Below are 18,167 nucleotides of genomic sequence, written 5' to 3'. Positions count from 1 at the left end.
AAATAAAAATAATGTCAAGAGCAATGCCAATAGCTCTAACTTTAACAAAGGCGAAACCATTGCATTGTAAATGCTTGTTCTTTGTGGCTCTCTGATCCTCCCCTCGCTGTCAAGGAAGGAATGTTGTGCTGTTCCTCAGGGAGGATAAGTAAAAAGTCACACGAAAGCTGGAGCCCACTGTGTCTCACAAAGATCTACAGATGGAAATCCATTTGTTGGATTTTAATGCCCTCACACCCCCTTTCAGGTGTCATGCTTCATCATCTGGGCTGCTCCTCGTTGGGTCGGCAGTGCAATACCCAACGGGCTCACCTCAAAGAGAATTGTCTTTATTCTGGGGGTCTCCTGCCTCAATTAAAAGCAATGAAACCAACACTTATTGGAGTATAATGTCTCCTATTTATGTGTCAGTTAGTGAAAACTAGTGGTAACGGTCAACATGTTTCTCGCGTATGTGTCAGTGGACTTGCGATTCTTCAGGACCATATGAAAGGGAACTATCTACACTAAACAAATTGTTTATATGTCAATTGGTTCATCAGTAACATAATGAAGTCAAATCTAATGTATCAATGTACCTGTGACGAGCTGGATCTATCTGTGTTGGAGAAACAAAATTGCCGACATTACAGGTAAATACTTGAATAAACCAGTGCCAGACAGTGTCAGGGGTGTCTTTCAAGTTAAAAAACTATTCTGTGGTGTGCGCCTTTATTGATAGAGCACAGTACAAGGTTCTAAGAACCGTGGTGGTTGCTCCCCACAGTGAGCTATGGTGGTGATTACATGCCCACGTGGAGTGTACATAAAAGCAGAGGAGCAATCGAATAGGACTCACCTAATAGTGTCAAGATTCCAGGCATCAACAGTACCCGGCGATCAACACATCAGACTTTCACTCCCATGTATGTGGGCTATACATGGAGAGATGGATGCAATCAATTAGAAACATAGAGCCATATCATAGGCAGACAGCTTGTATATTAAACAACCCTTGGCGGTGGTTCATGGACTTCTATGTCGCTTAGCAATCTTTCTCACTAGTTGTGATTGCCTCTATATCTGTGGTTGGGAGGACGTTATGTTGGCTTAAAACATCATCACTTTTGCTACTAACTCCTGTAAACATAGATATGGAGTAAGGTGGGAAGTATATTAAAAACAGTGAGCCCGGAGGAGGAGCTACGCTACGATCCAAGATGGCCGCATAAGCTCCCGGCTCCGCCGACCTCCACCGGCAGCTCGTATATCCTGCCCTTTATCCTTCAAGCAAGCCGGACTCCCACACGTATGAAGTGCTCCTTACTCCTGCGGTGCAAACCCGGACCCTCCAACTTACTGGGTGACAAAGTTACGTCGAATTTACTTCTTGGCCTATTCCAGAGCTTCCACCGGGACCTCGATTTCTGACCCATCCGGGTTGGATGTGATCAACATCGGCTGTGGGACCAGGGTTGCTTCCGGTCTCCCGACCTCGGTCCAAAACCTTCTAATTCGAGTAATCGGCTTCATTCAAGGACACGGCACAGTGACGCATGTGATATCGGTGACCACGATCCGGGGTCCTATGCCCGGTGACCCCTGGGGGGCCCGGGTTGTCGGGCTGGCCCCCGCGAGTGGCGAAATACCGACCCTGCCTGTTGTGTGAGCGCTCGTTGTTGTCATAAGCCCCGTGTGTGCCTGGTTCCTGGACGGTGTTTCAGGGATCCGAATCCTGCCTCGTCTCATGCCGGAGGAGATGGGGGATACTGACGGTACACCAACACTGAGGTCCGTAATGGCCGCCATTGGGGCTCTCCGCTCTCACTTTGCCGTCCTGAGCCAACGGATGTCTGTAAAGCTGGATAACGCGCACTTGGAACCGGAAGCGGATAATCCGACAAGCTGTCAGCATGCCTTGGACCCCGTGGATTATTCTCCGCACAATTTAGAGACCCCCGGACGGAAGCCTGTTTTAGCCTATTTTGATGACTCTGGCCTTATTTTAGCTGTTTTATTTATTTTATTTTAGCTGTTTTATAACGCGCTCTGTTACTCCAGAGTATCCTGGCGCGAAAAGTAAAAAACAAGCAGGTGGCCAGAAGGAAACAAGAGAAAATAAACAGAAGTCTAATAATCAGATCTAAAAAGATGAGTCTTCAGTGCCTTCTTAAAAGGTACAAAATTCTGGATCAATCTCAAGGATAAAGGCAGAGTGTTCCAGGCCGAAGCCGCAAGAACGGCAATTGACTGGCCTCCAAGGCGCACTCGCCGAAAGCGGGGAACATTCAGAAAATTGCAACCAGCTGAACGCAAAAAACGAGTGGGAGTGTATCGGCTGAATCTTTTCCTCAAATAAAAAGGCCCAAGATCATTGACTGCTTTAAATGCTAGTGTTAGGATTTTAAAAGTAATCCTTTGAGTCACCGGCAGCCAATGTAGCTCCTTCGAATGGATTCGCACACTCTCTCTACTGGTAGAATTAATGCCCTCGCAACCGACTCTCTTGCTGAAGATGGAAGATATGGAAAAAACTTCCGCATAGCTTTGAGAGATCCAAAGCAAACCCCTGTAAGTTTTTTTATGTGTGCCTCAAATCTCAGATCCTCCCCAAACCATACTCCCAGGTTTTTTGCCGGGATGGTGACTGAACTTGGCTGGGGAAAATCAGGAGGCCACAAAAGATCTCTAAAATTGGGCGGAAATTGGCCGTACAGCAAAATCTCTGTTTTGTCTTCATTACATTTTAGCTGTGCACTGCTAACCAGTTAAACACCGCAGAAAGACAAGAACGAATGACCTCAGTATTAAGTGTTGTATCTGGCCATGTAAACAAAAGTTGCGTATCATCGGCATACGCTATGATTTTGGCCCCCATTTGTTCGGCCAAAACTATCAGTGGGGTAAGGTATACATTAAAAAGCAATGGGCTTAATGTAGACCCCTGAGGTACCCCGGTAGTAAGAGGCTTGTCCGAGGAAGAAAAAGGTGGGATCCATACTTGCTGGGACTTATCGGACAAAAAAGATTTTACCCATTCCAGTGCTGAGCCTAGCACACCAATCTCAGCCAATCGAGTCAGGAGAAGTGAGTGCGGGACAGTATCGAACGTGGCAGAGAGGTCCAATAAAATTAGAGCCGCTCTGCCGCCACTGTCCAAACACTCCCTAATCGCCTCTGAGATCTCCACCAAGGCTGACTCCGTGCTGTGTGCTGCACGGAAGCCAGACTGAGCAGGGTGGAGAGCTTTCGATGACTCCACAAAGGTATTCAACTGACTAAAGGCAAGTTTCTCTCCAATTTTTGCCATGGCTGGAAGCAGAGAAATGGGTCTGTAATTTCCCGGCATAGCAGGATCAGCACCCGTTTTCTTCAACAAGGGAAGCAGCTTTGCCTGTTTCCATTCCGCAGGAACCTTGGAAGTTTCAAAGGATAGACCCATTATTTGAGAGACCTCCAATGCCACTGATTCCGCCACTGCAGCAAACACCCGAGCCGGGCATATATCACCAGGGGCACCGGATCTCAAAGATTTAATTGCAGACAAGGTGTCTGGAGGGTGCACCTGTGATCGTCGTTGGCTTTCCCCGCTCCATTCCTGTTCGACGGAACATTGTTGCTAGAGGTTTTTACCGCCAAGGACAGTTCTTCAGTGACTTTCGGAGAGGTTTGCCTTCCTTCTTCATCCTCAATTGTCGAATTTTCAGATGCCGCCATTTTGTCTCCTCTCCTCGATCCGTCGCCATTGTTTTGAACTGTCTTGGACGCTTCGCCTTCTTCGCGATTGTTGTGGCTTGGACGACATGGGCTTTTGTGAAGAACCGAACTGGTCAAGGTTGACTTTGATATTCGGGGTTAGCTTTTCTACCTGTTTTATGCCGGATATGCACCGTGTATGCTACTGGGAGACGGGAGGTTTTTATTAAAGTTCTCCCCATGTACGTGTTCAATACTTGCTTTAATAGTCGACATGGAATTTGGGGAGGCTGCTGCTGGTGGGGTGTAATGAGGACCGGGAGTGTGTCTATTGCTCTCCTCCTCCGCTTTCTTTCCTTTCTTTAGGGCAGTTCTGGGGCGACAGGCACGCTGTTAGTGGGGTTGGCCGTAGCCATTACAGGGGTGCAGGGTGGTGGGTGTTGGGGGGGGGGGTTTATTATTTTAGTTTGTTTTGTTCTATGGTCTCTTTATCTTTCTTTTCTCTTTCTCTCAGGTGGGGCTTTCCTTCCTCTTCAGTAGGTTGGCTGTCTCTCTCTATCTCACTTCTTTCTCTATCTGGCGTCTATACTTGCCTATGCCTTACTTCTCTGGAGGGTGGGTTTTTCGGGATGATGCTCTAGCTGAATCGCTCGCTATTATACTGATTTTTGCTCCTTGTTTGCGTTAGCGGGCGTAGTATGTTTAAGGCTGTAATGTTCATCACCTGGTTCTGATTACATTGCGGGGTGCGTCCCCCCCATCTCTTCTTAATTCTATTCTATGGTGTGACGCCATCGATAGTGCAGCCACTACTGTTTCTTCATAACCAAAAAAAATGAAACCTTTGATATCCTTTGCTTAATGGCACATGCAATCATAAGCTATGCTTGTCTCGTTGATATTACGCGGTCGTATACATTTGCATGCCACCTGAATCTATATCCTGAGTTTGCGGCCGGCCCCTGTGGTTGTAGGCCTGCGCTTGTAATACTTTGATAATTCAATAAAGGTTTTAAAAAAAAAAAACAGTGAGCCCTCTGGCAGTAAATCAGAACGGACCCACTGAGTTCATGAAGCAGCGTACTTGCTGGTGTCAGTTATCTAACAGTGAGCCCTCTAGCGGTAAATCAGAACGGACCCCCTGAGTTCGTGAAGCGGCGTTCTTGCTGGTGTTAGTTATCTACTCGGCTCAGTGGGAAGCCTAAATTTGGGAATGAAGTACAAGACGTGGTGCTATATCTAACCGCTTTGTTTGGCAGTAAGGTCAGCGCCGTTACGCTCGTGCAGTGATGTCTGGGCTCCTTTCAGTTGACTATAAGGCTTTGCAGGAATTATGATGCAATTAAAGTGACCGCTTTTGTTTACTAGTCAGGTCGGCGCCGTTACACTTGTGCAGTGGTGTCTGAGCTCGTTACAGTTGACTATAAGGCTTAACGGGAGATATGCTGCAATTAAAGTAGAGCTGCAATTAAAGTAACCGAACGTTAAGGCCGGTGTCAGCTCCGTAGAGAGTATACTTCTCTAGGGAGCGCCCTCATGTGTGTACTACGTGCAGGCAGGACCCGGAAAGAGGTACCGTGCCGATAGTGGTTGACGCAGCCAAGGTACGGCTAGCCCCTTAAAAATGCACAGAAGGCACCCAAAGTAAGGAAAGCATGAGAAGCATGTCACAGCATACATTGGTTTTGGGTCGTACTCACATGTAGAAGCCTTGAGTGGCGCTTTGAAACCTACCCACACTGCCGAGTCCGGGAGGTATCGGCATAGTGGGCGGCCATCATTTTGTGTAGTTTGGCAATATCACGTGACATTGCACGTGTGTTGCCTGCGGGTCACGTGATTAGTGGGGCACCCGTGGCGGCCTTTGCAGAGTGGTCTAGTTACCTGGTGCTGGTACCAGACGTAGGGCAGGGAACAGTAGTGACGGATGGAACTCCTATCTGATTTAACTCTTAAACCACAAGGGATTATAAACAGTGTGATGTCTCAGTGGAAAAGGCACAAGAATAATAACAAAAACCTTTATCAAAATGTTGCCAGATCTGGAAGTGGTTAGGTTGGACTATGGCTGGGTCTCTGAGCAATAGCTGTGTGTATCTAATCCAGAAGTTTTTTAGCACGGGCACTCTTCCACCATGATTGGGCGTCATGAAGTGGTCGTATAGCATAAGTCAGTTTAAACAGCAAGGACTTTTGCTGCTCGCCGTTTCTTCGATGGTGACATAAGTGTAGTAGTGCCATTAGGTGGTGTGTTCGGGTGAAGCATGTCTATTGAATCGTCATGTGAAACATCATCTGTCCTGACCTACGCTAGGTGCGGAGAACATTCAATGATGTTGTGTGGTGGTATAACATCATATACTCAAAAATGCCCCATGATTGGTAGTGTCCCCACGGGATGGGTAGAGGTGTGGCTTTAGATGTGCACACATAGTTTTAGCCAGAATAGATACTAGGTCTTAATAGCGCTCCAGGGTATTTCTTTGTTGAGGCCAACACTGTCTGTGGAAAGGTGGTGTTTCCACCTTTGCTCTTTGGTAAAAAGGTTGTTTTTAGAAGCTCCGGGATTAGCTTAGAGAACCAGCCATTTCACGGAGTCAGGTGAGTGGTTCTTCTCAATGTAGTGAGAACACATTTTGGTGTTTTTCTTACAGCGAAAGTTGCTGCGGTGTTCTGAGACACGTATTTTGATGGGGAGGGTTGTCATCCCCTCATAGTGGAGGTTACACGGACAGGTCAGTAGATAGATGCAGTTAGAGGTGTTGCAGTTTGTGTGTCCTCTCATTTCCCAGGGAAATGAGTCGTTCAGCGTGACCGTTTTTTGTACAGTGGTGAAAGCACAAGCACTGCACGTGCCGCAGGGGTAATGTCCCTTCACCGCGGGCAGTTGACACAAGGTAGATTGGTGGGCTACTGCTTTTTTCTTCGGTCTAGTCAGCTTAAGGATCCTGTATTAAGGATGTGCCAGTGTCTCATCAGTACCCTCTTCAATTTGTTAGGGGCTGGTGTGAATGTGGTTACGCATGTCATAGGCTCAGTGTTGGTTGGATCACTTGCCTTGTATTCCAGAAGGCTCTCTCTATGGTTGTTGCGAGCTCGTTTTCTGGCGAGTGAGACATTCCTATGGGGGTACTCTCTAGCGGAAAGATTACTGGCTAGGGTGGCAGACTCAGATTTGTACTCCTCTATAGTGCTACAATTCCTCCTCACCCTTACAAACTGCCCGAAGGGCAGATTCTCTTGCGCAATGCTTTTGGGTGGTGGCTACTAAAGTGGAGGAGGCTATTTCGGTCTTCCTCTTCCTGTACATCGTGGTTGAGAGGTTGTTGCCCTCAATCTTGATGGTTAAGTCTAAGAAGGCTATGTGTGAAGAGGAGGCTGTGATTGCGAAGGAAGTTGAGGTAAGGATTAAGGTTGTTAATCCAAACAAAGAACTCACTGTAAGATTCATTGTTGCCTGTCCAGAAAATCAGGATATTGTCTATAAAGCATTTCCACAAAAGGATGTTGGCATGGTATGGATTGGAATTGTGGAAAATGTGCTTGCCTTCAAATGCTGCCATATAGAGGCAGGCCACACTGGGAGCGAAGGTACTCCCCATGGAAGTACCTTGCGTCTGGTGGTAAAGTTGTCCCTTATATTCAAAACAATTCTCGGTAAGGGCCAGTGTGGCGCACTCCATTATGAATGCGGGCGGCGCAGGTGACTCCCAAGGAGTAGTACTCAGTACTTCCTCAATCACCTCTAGCGTGGCCCTCTGTGGGATATTGGTGTACAGGGCCTCAACATCTAGGGTGATGAGGAAGTGAATCTGATCAGTGGCTTGAAACTGATCCAGTAGGCGTAGGACGTCTGCTGTGTCCAGTATATATGATGGAATAAGTTTGACTAACGGCTGTAGAAAGTGGTCGCAGAATTGCGAGAGTGGTTCCAGAACCAAGTCTATTCCTGAGACTATCGGTGGGCCTGGTACTGGTGACACTCCCTTGTGGATCTTAGGGAGCACGTAGAAATAGGGGGTCCTAGGTGCTTTTTTGACAAGAAAGGCCGCTTCTTTCTTGCTCAGCCACCCTTGGCACTCTGCGGAGGCGGTCGCTACTCACGCTGCTCCCTGCCCTGCAAGACTGAGTGGTATCGTAGCGCCCACAGCCAGACTTCTGCCTGCATTGATTAACTATTGCATACCCTCGTTGTGCTAGATCGACTCATAACGCTATAATTACATGACCTATTGTGCTGCGCTGCCTTGCCGATTTCACGAGCGCTAATTTGCATAATATCGTGGCGCTAGTCTGCCAAAGCGCGCTGCTACGCTCTGCTTAATTGTGCTGCCTGTATCTTGGATTTTTGTGCCTGATTGTGCCTTGTGCCGGTTCCACTGACACACATATCGCGTTTTGCTCTTCATAGTGTGCCCCAACCCGGTTTCGCTTTTGGGCTGACTGCCATTTTGTGTTTTGTTGTTGTTTGTGCCTCCCTGCCCGGCTCTCCGCCCGCTCCCGCCTCCCGCCTCCCGCCTCCCAGCTGCTCCTCCCTCACCCCTCCCCCTCCACTATCCACTTATGACAGATGCATTTGCGCGCAGCGTTCACGCGCAGCGGTCGCTCCCCATGCGCGCCAAAGGTGCGCCAAAGGTAAGCCCGTCTACACCCGTCCGCGCCTGGACCGCGCCCAGCGCCAGTCCCCCTGGTCCTCGCAAAACCCATCCCACCCGCATAACATATGACGCCGCTACCCTCTTTGCCCTCAATGCTGCGAGGCTGCCCCTGGACACACCCATGGACCCTTCACCTGCCACTCCTGCAAGTTCGCCTGCATCAGGACCCACACCAAATCCACCTCCTCCAAACACAGCTCCAACTCTAACCACCTGAAGTGCATCCTGCTGAACACCCGCTCGGTCCACAGACACGCCAATGAACTCTGGGACCTACTCGACACTACATCACCGGACGTCGCCTTCCTTACAGAAACCTGGATGAACGCCTCCTCAGCGCCCGACATCGCCATAGCCATCCCGGACGCTTACAAGATCATCCGAAAAGACCGCACCAACCAAACAGGAGGAGGCATCGCCATCGTCCATAAGAACACCATCCGAATCACGACCAGCTCCGATGATAACCTCGCGACCGCCGAACACCTTCACTTCCAGATCCACACCGACCCCAGGACCACACTTAGAGGCACCCTCATCTACAGATCACCAGGAACCCGCACACAATTCAACGAAGACATCATTGACTTCATCAGCCCACATGCCCTCACCTCCGAGAACTACATTCTACTGGGAGACCTCAACTTCCACTTGGAAAAGAAAAACGACAGCAACACCACCACCCTTCTCGACAACCTGGCCAATCTCGGACTTAAACAACTTGTTGATACCCCCACCCACTTAGCCGGACACACGCTCGACCCTATCTTCACCTCCAGCAAACACATCTCCTTTGATCACACCACAGCTCTCCATTGGACGGACCACAGCTGCGTTCACTTCAGCTACAAAAAGACCACGACCCACAACCCCCCACAACCTATTCCTCAAAGAAACTGGAACAAAATCACCACCGACCAACTCTTCACATCGCTTAACCAAAACCCCCCCGCCATATCATCGGACCCAAACCAAGCTGTCACCAAACTCACACAATGGATCACCCACAGCGCTGACGAATTAGCACCCTTGAAAAACCACCAGATCAAACAAGATAGCAAAAAGGCCCCCTGGTTCAACGATGACCTTAAGAAATCCAAGAAGTTATGTCGTACCCTCGAGAAAACCTGGAGAAAAAACCCAACCACTGGCAACCTGACCACCTTCAAGGACGCCACCCGCAAACACCACCAACTGATCCGATCCACCAAGAAATCAGCATTCAAGGATCGACTCGACAACAACGCCCACAACAGAAAGGAACTATTCAACATCGTCAAAGAATTTACCAATCCCACCGCCGGCACCAACGACATCACTCCCTCCCAAGACCTCTGCGACTCTTTATCCTCTTTCTTCCACAACAAAATCGCCGACATACATAACAGCTTTGAAAACCAGTCCGAAGAACAGTCCACTCCACCCACCTCCGAACCAAAACAGCACTCTCACAACCTTTGCGCCTGGAACCCAATCACTACTGAAGACACCATCCGCCTGATGAACTCCATCCACTCAGGTTCACCAACCGACCCACGTCCCCACCACATCTTCAACAAAGCAGACTCCATCATCGCACCTCATCTCCGCGATGTCATCAACTGTTCCTTTAACTCCGCTACCTTCCCGGAAAGCTGGAAACATGCCGAACTCAGCGCCCTTCTGAAGAAACCCACAGCAGACCCCTCTGAACTTAAGAACTACCGCCCCATCTCACTCCTCCCATTCCCTGCCAAAGTCATTGAGAAAGCCGTCAATAATCAGCTCGCCGCCTTCCTTGAATCCAACAATTTCCTCGACCCCTCACAGTCCGGCTTCCGAGCCAAACACAGCACCGAAACCGCCCTCATCGCTGCTACAGACGACATCCGAACGCTACTGGACAACGGAGAAACAGTTGCCCTCATCCTACTTGACCTCTCCACCGCTTTCGACACAGTCTGTCATAGCACCCTCATACAACGCCTCAGCAACGTCGGAATACAAGGAAAAGCTTTGGACTGGATCATCTCGTTCCTCGCCGGAAGAACCCAGAGAGTCCGCCTCCCCCCATTCAAATCTGAGGCCACCGAAGTCATCTGCGGCGTACCACAAGGATCATCACTCAGTCCCACCCTCTTCAACGTTTACATGAGTCCCCCCGCATCCATCGCGCGACAACACAACCTCAACATCATCTCCTACGCAGACGACACCCAGCTTATCCTCTCCCTCACCAAAGACCCAAACACCGCCAAAACCAATCTACACGAAGGAATAAAAGAAGTAGCCGTATGGATGAAGAACAGCCGTTTAAAACTAAACTCGGACAAAACAGAAGTCCTCATCTTAGGATCATCCCCCTCTGCCTGGGACGACTCATGGTGGCCACCGGCCCTGGGTACAGCACCCATACCTACAGCTCACGCACGTAACCTGGGCTTCATCCTAGACTCCTCCCTCTCGATGGCCAGACAAGTCAACGCCGTCTCATCTTCATGCTTCAACATCCTTCGCATGCTCAAAAAAATCTTCCGCTGGATCCCTACCGAAACAAGAAAGACAGTCACCCACGCTCTGGTCACTAGCAGACTGGATTATGGAAATACCCTTTACGCCGGAACCACAGCCAAACTTCAGAAAAAACTCCAACGCATCCAAAACGCCTCAGCCAGACTCATACTGGACATCCCCCGTCAAGCTCACATTTCCGGTCACCTGAAAGACCTCCACTGGCTCCCCGTCAACAAGAAAATAACGTTCCGTCTCCTCACCCACGCACACAAGGCCCTCTACGACCTAGGACCCAAATGCCTCAACACACGACTGTCCTTCTACACACCCACCCGCCAACTACGATCATCCAATCAAGCACTCGCCGCAATTCCGCGCATCCATAGATCCACCATGGGAGGAAGATCCTTCTCCTACTTAGCGGCCAAAACCTGGAATTCACTTCCCACTCACCTCCGCCTTACACAGAACCACCTGTCCTTCGGAAAGCAGCTAAAAACCTGGCTATTCGATAAGTAATGCACCCACCCTCCCTCAAGCGCCTTGAGACCCTCTGGGTGAGTAGTGCGCTATACAAATTCCTGAACTTGAACTTAATCCCTTGATGGTTCTAGTAAGGCGTTCTCTAGGGTTAGTGGGGATGGGGGTGTAGTACCGCCTGTTTTCCAATTGTCTGAGACATCTATGTCATAATCTGTCGTTGCCATGATGACCGTGGCTCCCACCTTATCAGCTTGTTTTACTGTAATGGTGGAATCATTGGCTAAAGTCTTCTGTTGGTTCTCGGGTTTTGCCCTCAAAGAACGCTTTCAGGCGTATCTTGCAGAAGAACTGGTGTAGTTCGCAAGTTTGTTGGAATTTGTTGATTTTAGGTGTGGGGACGAATCCAAGCCCTTTCTGAATAACTTTTTCTTCAGTTTCATTGAGTTGGCGCTTGGATAGATTAACCACTAGGTTTATTTCCTGCTGGTTCTGCTCCGGGTTTCCATCCCTTGTGCTGGGGATTCCTCCCACTGCACTCTTTTCTCCTGCTGGCTGCCTCCTTTTCGCCCGCGCCCTCTGCCTCAACCTCTGCCTAAAAAAGGCTGGCTTACACCTTGGGGTCCAAATTGCGGGGGGTACCGAGGTCCAAACTGGGGTGGTGCCTCCTTGAGGGTCTGTGTATTGTGCCTCCTTCCAGTTCTACATGCTTTCTTACATCGCCTTGTACCTCTTTGTGTCTTTTAGTTCCATCCTCTAGCTCTCTCTGCCTCACACGAATGGCCCCCAGAGCCTCCTTTCAATTTGTGCCTATTTTAGCCTCATTGCGGAATGGTTCTGCCTCATTATGTCACATTTAGCTAAATGTGTAATCCTTCTACCTCATTAATGATGTGCCTCGTTGTGGATTCCGCCGTAATTATGAGTCTTTCCTTAGAATGGCTTCTAAGTCAATATAGCCTTTTTTCATCCTTTCGCCCCTCCTTGTTCTAAAGTTTAGACCCTGTTTCTTGAGTCTTTCTCACTCTACTGTTCCTAAATGTCCTTTTCGCTGGCCTAACAGTTTTTTTCTATTCTCTCTTCATCGTATCTCAGCTCTTTCCCCTAAATCTTGCCTCTTTCCTGCTCCCTCCTGTGCCCACCAGACTGTCTCATTAGTTCGCCTCACTGTTCCCTCCTTCTGGCCCTCCTTACATCACCCCTCATTATAATATCATACCCCCCCAGGTGCCCTTTCCACTTTTTCAGCATACATCCCTGTTTGTAGCACTACTTATTTAGGATGACCAGATTTTAAGGACCAAAAACCTTGACAGGCCAGAAATAAAAGTAGGTCTAAAGCCCTTAGTCTTACTTTTATATCCAGCCTGTCCCCGTTTTTGAGTACCCTTGTAAATATGTGCCTATATACAGTAATACAGTAGACTTGCAAATGTGTGTGTGTGTCTGTGTGTATGTATATATATATATATATATATATATATATATATATATATATATATATATTTATTTAACACTCCTCCGCCACTTGGACGAAAGTAATGGGCGCACTCCCTCTGAGTTCCACAAATTGATTTATTTAAATCTCTTCAGCAATGAAAACAACACGATCTACGCGTTTCAGTGCTCCTAGCACCTTGCTCACGATCATTTTCTCAAGTTTTTTGTTACACATTTAAAGCAACCTCAGTGTTTGATGTTACATCACATCCTGTTCTTAGTAGCTAGGCATTGTGGTATTTGTGGCTTTTCAAAAATTATTTATAAGCGACTTTCTTCTTCGAATTAGAATTCCGCAACATTTATGGATAATGTTTTATGGATTTTATTTATAAGTGGTGGTGCAGTTCCAATCTAGCTTTTTCATGATCACCAGTTATATTACATAATGACACATTCATTCTTTCATAGGCATGGGGAAATTAAGTGATTTGCCCAGAAACACAGGATCTTTAGCCCTTGACGCCGAGACTCGAATCTGGTTCCCCAGTACCAAAGCCGGCAGTCCTGGCTGTTACGCCACCTCCTTACTTTTCTGGCCTCTTGTACCTCTTGCTGTGACCGCTGCCTCTTCAATGCCTTGTATGCCTCTCTGAAGACCTGCTTCCCCTGCCGACGCCTCCTCTTTCTTACTGGTGCCCTTGTATCCGCCCGCATCTTCCCCCTGCCAGCATGTTCTCTCCCCTCCCTCTCTCTCTCTCCAGGCCTCTCTTGTCTCCAGACCTCACCTAAATCCTTAATGACTCTCATCCGTCCCCTATGGACACTGTCATCTCTCTCCCACTCCCTGTCTGCTCGCCCTCCCTCCCAGGCTCTCTCCCTCTGCCCCCTCCACCCTTCCGTGTCCTCAACGCTTTTCACGCTCGGCTGAGCCCTGTGACTCCCGCAGCGGAGCGAGGTTAGTTTTAGACCCAGCTGTACATATTGAGAGCGTCAGTGGCTGCCTTTAAACGCTGCAAATCTCCAGGTTTCACCACCGCTTTCCTTTTCACCATCACCTCACCGCGGCTGTCCAGTTCAAAAACAATCACCCCCATATCTCACCAGGGGTTTCCATTGCATGTACAGCAGCAGTCAAATCCCATTAGGGCTTTCCTTTTCAACATCATTCCTAACCTGACCTCACCAGGCCTTGCCTTTTCATTAGCATTCATCTTCACAGCTCACCAGAGCTTCCCAGTTCACAATCAGTCATCACCACATCTCACCAGGGTTTTCCAGTTCACAATCAATAATCATCATATGCAAACCTTTTTCCCTTTTCTGCCCCTCCCCTACCCTTCTCAATCCAAATAACTGACTAACAAATCCACCACTTAAATTGCTTTCATGTTTCGCCATACTAATTCAACAATAATCCCTATGGGTTCCAGAGTAGCGTGCTACTCGCCAACAAAGCGCTTCAAAACCCCATCAAGGGGTAGCAAGCGCTATATAAATACAAACCTCTTTCCCTCTTCTATCCCGCAACCTACACTGCTCTATCCAAATAACTGAATAACATATCCACCACTCAAATTACTTCATACTTCACTATAATAATTTTCAACACTAATCCTTTATGGGTTCCGGAGAGGCGTCCTACTCGCCAAAAAAGTGCTTCAACACCCATCAGGGGTAACAAGCGATATATGAATACAAACTTTTTTTTTCCTCTTCTATCCTTCTGCTATGCTTCCGAATCCAAATAACTGACTAACCTATCCACCACTTAAAATGTACTTGCATGTTTCACTATACTAATTCAACGCTAATCCTCTATGGGTCCCGGAGTAGCATGCTACTCGCCGAAAAAGCTCTTTGACGCCTCGCCACGGGTAGTAAGCGCTATATAAATGCAATTACAATACAATATCTCACCAGGTTTTCTATTTCACAAGCAATCACCATCACCTCACTGCAGCTCTCCTTTTTACCATTCCCTCACCATGGCTTTTCAGGTCACAATCAATCATCATTACATCTCACCAGCGCTTACTTTCCACCGAGGGCTCACCTTTCACCATCATTCCTAATTTGACCTCACTAGGCTTTGACTTTTCATCATCACACCTCTCCAGGGATTTCCAGTTCACAATCAATCATCTCAACAGCTCACCGGGGCTTTCCGGTTCACAATCAGTCATCACCACCTCTCAACACGCTTTCCATTTCGCATCCATCAGTCCAACCCCAAAAGGCCTTTCCTTTTCACCATTATTCCTAATCTGACCTCACAAGGCCTTGCCTTTTCTTCATCTTCATCATCACAACCCACCAGGGCTTCACATTTCACTATAAGCCACAGTCACACCTCACCAACAGTGGCATAACAATAGCTCCAGAAGCCCCTGTGGTGCGGGGGTGGTGGCGCCGAGCCCCAGGGGGCCCTCTTCAGGACTGTTGACAGACCCCTGGCCTAAGCGCACCTTTCTGTGTCTGGAATGTGGGGGCCCCTTCCACGTAGTCTGCAGGGGGGCCTCCTCAGGTTTCATTACACCCCTGCTCACCAAGGCTTTCAATTTCACCAATAGCCACACCTCACCAGGGCTTTCAATTTTAGCAACTTCCATCATCACTCATCACCAGGGCTTTCAACTTCATATTTATTCCCCATTGCACATCACCACTTTAACACACTCACTGGAAATACCAGATCCCACCACTTTACCAACACTCAGTGGCGGCCCATGCAGGTAAGCGTGGTGAGGCGGGGTGAAAGTGACAAACTAATGTAAAATAAATGAATAAAACCTCTTAACTTGCGCTTGCCGCAGCACAAGGTAAGTGGTTTTATTTATTTTACATTCCCTATCCCATTGTTTGTCACTTTCACCCACCCCGCCTCACAGCGCTTACCTGCACAGGCTGCTACTGTTAACACCCACAGCACTGAATGTCCCCCTAACCACCATACCATTAGCAACCAGCATTCCCCTACCACCCCATAACACTTTAAAACTTTCCAACTTCTACCATACAGGTATGCACAAACACCTTCGATTCACCTCCCCCTCCCTCTCCCCCCACACGCTTTGCAAAGGCTATTTTGTTGCTCTGAAGTCCTGGAAGGTCTCAGTGTCCTCGACTGGAAGGCAGGGCATGTCAGCGGCGGGTCGTGTAGGGACGCAGCACTCATAGCAGCTGGGACACTGATCCATCCTTATCAATAATTCACATTTATCCTGTTCTTCAAGCCGACCACCTGTGTTCATTTAAAATACAAGACAGGGAACAAACACGTGGGTCGACAACCTTGACAACAGTAGACGCATTTGTTGTCTTGGCCTACGGACTGAACTATCCATAAAGAATGGCCACAATCCTACTACATAAATGTTTTTCCATTGTGTTCTGCCACATTGACCATGTCTGTGGTGCCTAATATGTAAAAGAGTAAGTGCTGGGTCCCAAAGTGTAGCTCATAAGCCTGCAGGCGACACTGTTGTATGTCAGGGTGCCGAATACCAGGCTGATAAGTCTTGATTCCACCTCATGCCTCTTTACACAGCTCAAATTAAGCCCGAAGAGGATGAGGTAGGGAGAAGGAGGTTCTGATATGGGCATCGGAAAAGGGAGAGGACATGTAAGGGCATCCATGGCTGGAATGGGGAGAGAAGTAGCATGTTAAACTGTAAAGGGGTTGGGCGGGGGGGGGGGGGGGGTTGGAGGAGACATCTGGTTTGAGCGTTGATAGAGGGCGAAGAGATGTGGGTCCAGCTATAGGACATGCACAGTAGAAGGTGTAGAGCCACCAGATGACCCCAAATCACATGAACACAACCTCTCCTAGAATTGTCTTGCACGTTTGTCTCCAGGCGTCATTATCCAATGGGCTGCAGTGAATTAGCAAAAGTCTACAAGTCCCAGAATGCAGTGGAATGTTGGATGAAAGCCTGGGATTGGAAACAAGATGGAATGGGTCATAGCACGTGTGAATGGTTGTGGGGACTAAAAGAAGGTGCAAATTCCCTGTTACCGAGTTTTTAAGAATGTGGTAAATTGATGAGGGCTGGCCTTGGCAAGTAGTGGTGTGGGACTTACAGGGTGGAGGAGCAGAGCTCCCAAGGTTCCCAGCTCCGTTCTGGAATATCTCGTCCAGTCCAGGTTTCTTCTTTGCATGCTGGGATTTGGATTCTTGTTGACTGCATAACACAATAAGGGCCACAAATTCCAAAATGCAAAAAAACAAATACCAGATGAACTGCTCACACATGGAGCAGGGAAACTTGGGGGTTTATGAAGTGAAGTAACATAACCACCTTTTTGTGATGTTTAGGAAGGGAGCCTGGGATTGGAGCACAGCTGGGGAGCTCAGAGGCGTTATGCATGCCTGCGGATATCCAGTATTCACATTTTCCAGCTCTTCCCTCTCAGGAGCGGATTCGGGTTATTTTTAATGCCCGGCCCCCAGTGCGCGCCCGGCGGCCCTCCCTCTCACGTCCAGTGACCTGCCCGTGCCGGAGCCCCGCCGTGCGTCACCCGCCAGCTGTTCTTCCAGGGCAGGCCCCTCTGCCAGGCCCGGCGGAGCAGCATCCGCTCGGGGGCGGTGGATCCTGGGAACAGGGCTCGCGGCCCCACGCGCGCGCAGGACGTCGATTGTTCTCCCGGTGACGTTCTTCTCCGCGTGCCGGCCGCGCCGTGGGCGTGCGTGCGTGCGTCACCAGGTAGGGCCCTCGGGGTCACCTGTTGCTGGGAGTGGTACTGTCTGCATCAGATGTTTTGTTTACATCCTTTGCGTGCGCTGGGTGGGGGCGGCTGGTGTGTGTTTGTTTGCGCAGTTACTGCATGCATTCCGTTACTGTGCTTTGTGCTGTAGCCAGATCGCCCAGGGAAGAGTGCTCCTAAGTTTCAAGATACATCCAGGAGTTGCTCAGCCACTGAGTTCTCTCTTTTTGAAGACTCATGTGTGGGTAGCTGATAGAGCAGGGGCGACTGGTGACATTTGAAAGTGGTGAGGCGTAAATACTGCACTGTGGCGAGCGCGCGAGGCCCAACCACCTATGGGGGATTCGGGGGTTCTCCCACGAGAACATTTTGAAAAAAGAGCGGGCAAATGGTGCATTCTTAAGCACCCTGGGCTCACACAGGCACACTGCTCACCCTGCGCTTACACAGACATCACCAACCCTGCACTGTCACAGACATCACTCACCCTGGACTCACACAGGCACACTGCTCACCCTGCGCTCACACAGACATCACCGACCCTGCACTGTCACAGACATCACTCACACAGGCACACTGCTGACCCTGCGCTCACACAGACATCACTCACCCAGGACTCACACAGGCACACTGCTCACCCTGCACTTACACAGCAGGGGCGGCTCTAGGATCATGTGGCCCTGGGAAGGGAGCGTAGGTAGGGGGCCCTGGAAG

General features: G+C 49.0%; 1 protein-coding gene across 4 annotated transcripts in view; it reads left to right on the top strand.

The window, feature by feature from the left end:
* The window catches only part of LINGO3 (leucine rich repeat and Ig domain containing 3), a 229,308-nt gene that overhangs the window by 122,674 nt on the left and 88,467 nt on the right, over positions 1-18,167 (top strand). Inside the window, exon 1 of one of the 4 annotated variants that reach the window (XM_086947208.1) lies at positions 17,344-17,452. The exons of the other annotated variants lie outside the window; for them this stretch is intronic. The gene's annotated coding sequence lies outside the window, so the exon portion shown is untranslated. Of the gene's footprint in view, positions 1-17,343; positions 17,453-18,167 lie in introns of those variants that run through there. 4 annotated transcript variants of the gene reach the window in all.

This window comes from Lissotriton vulgaris, chromosome 12, assembly GCF_964263255.1.
Source record: "Lissotriton vulgaris chromosome 12, aLisVul1.2, whole genome shotgun sequence".
In the NCBI taxonomy this organism is placed as follows: Eukaryota; Metazoa; Chordata; class Amphibia; order Caudata; family Salamandridae; genus Lissotriton; species Lissotriton vulgaris.
Note: the sequence above shows the minus strand (reverse complement) of the source record. Positions and strands in the feature narration are given on the sequence as shown.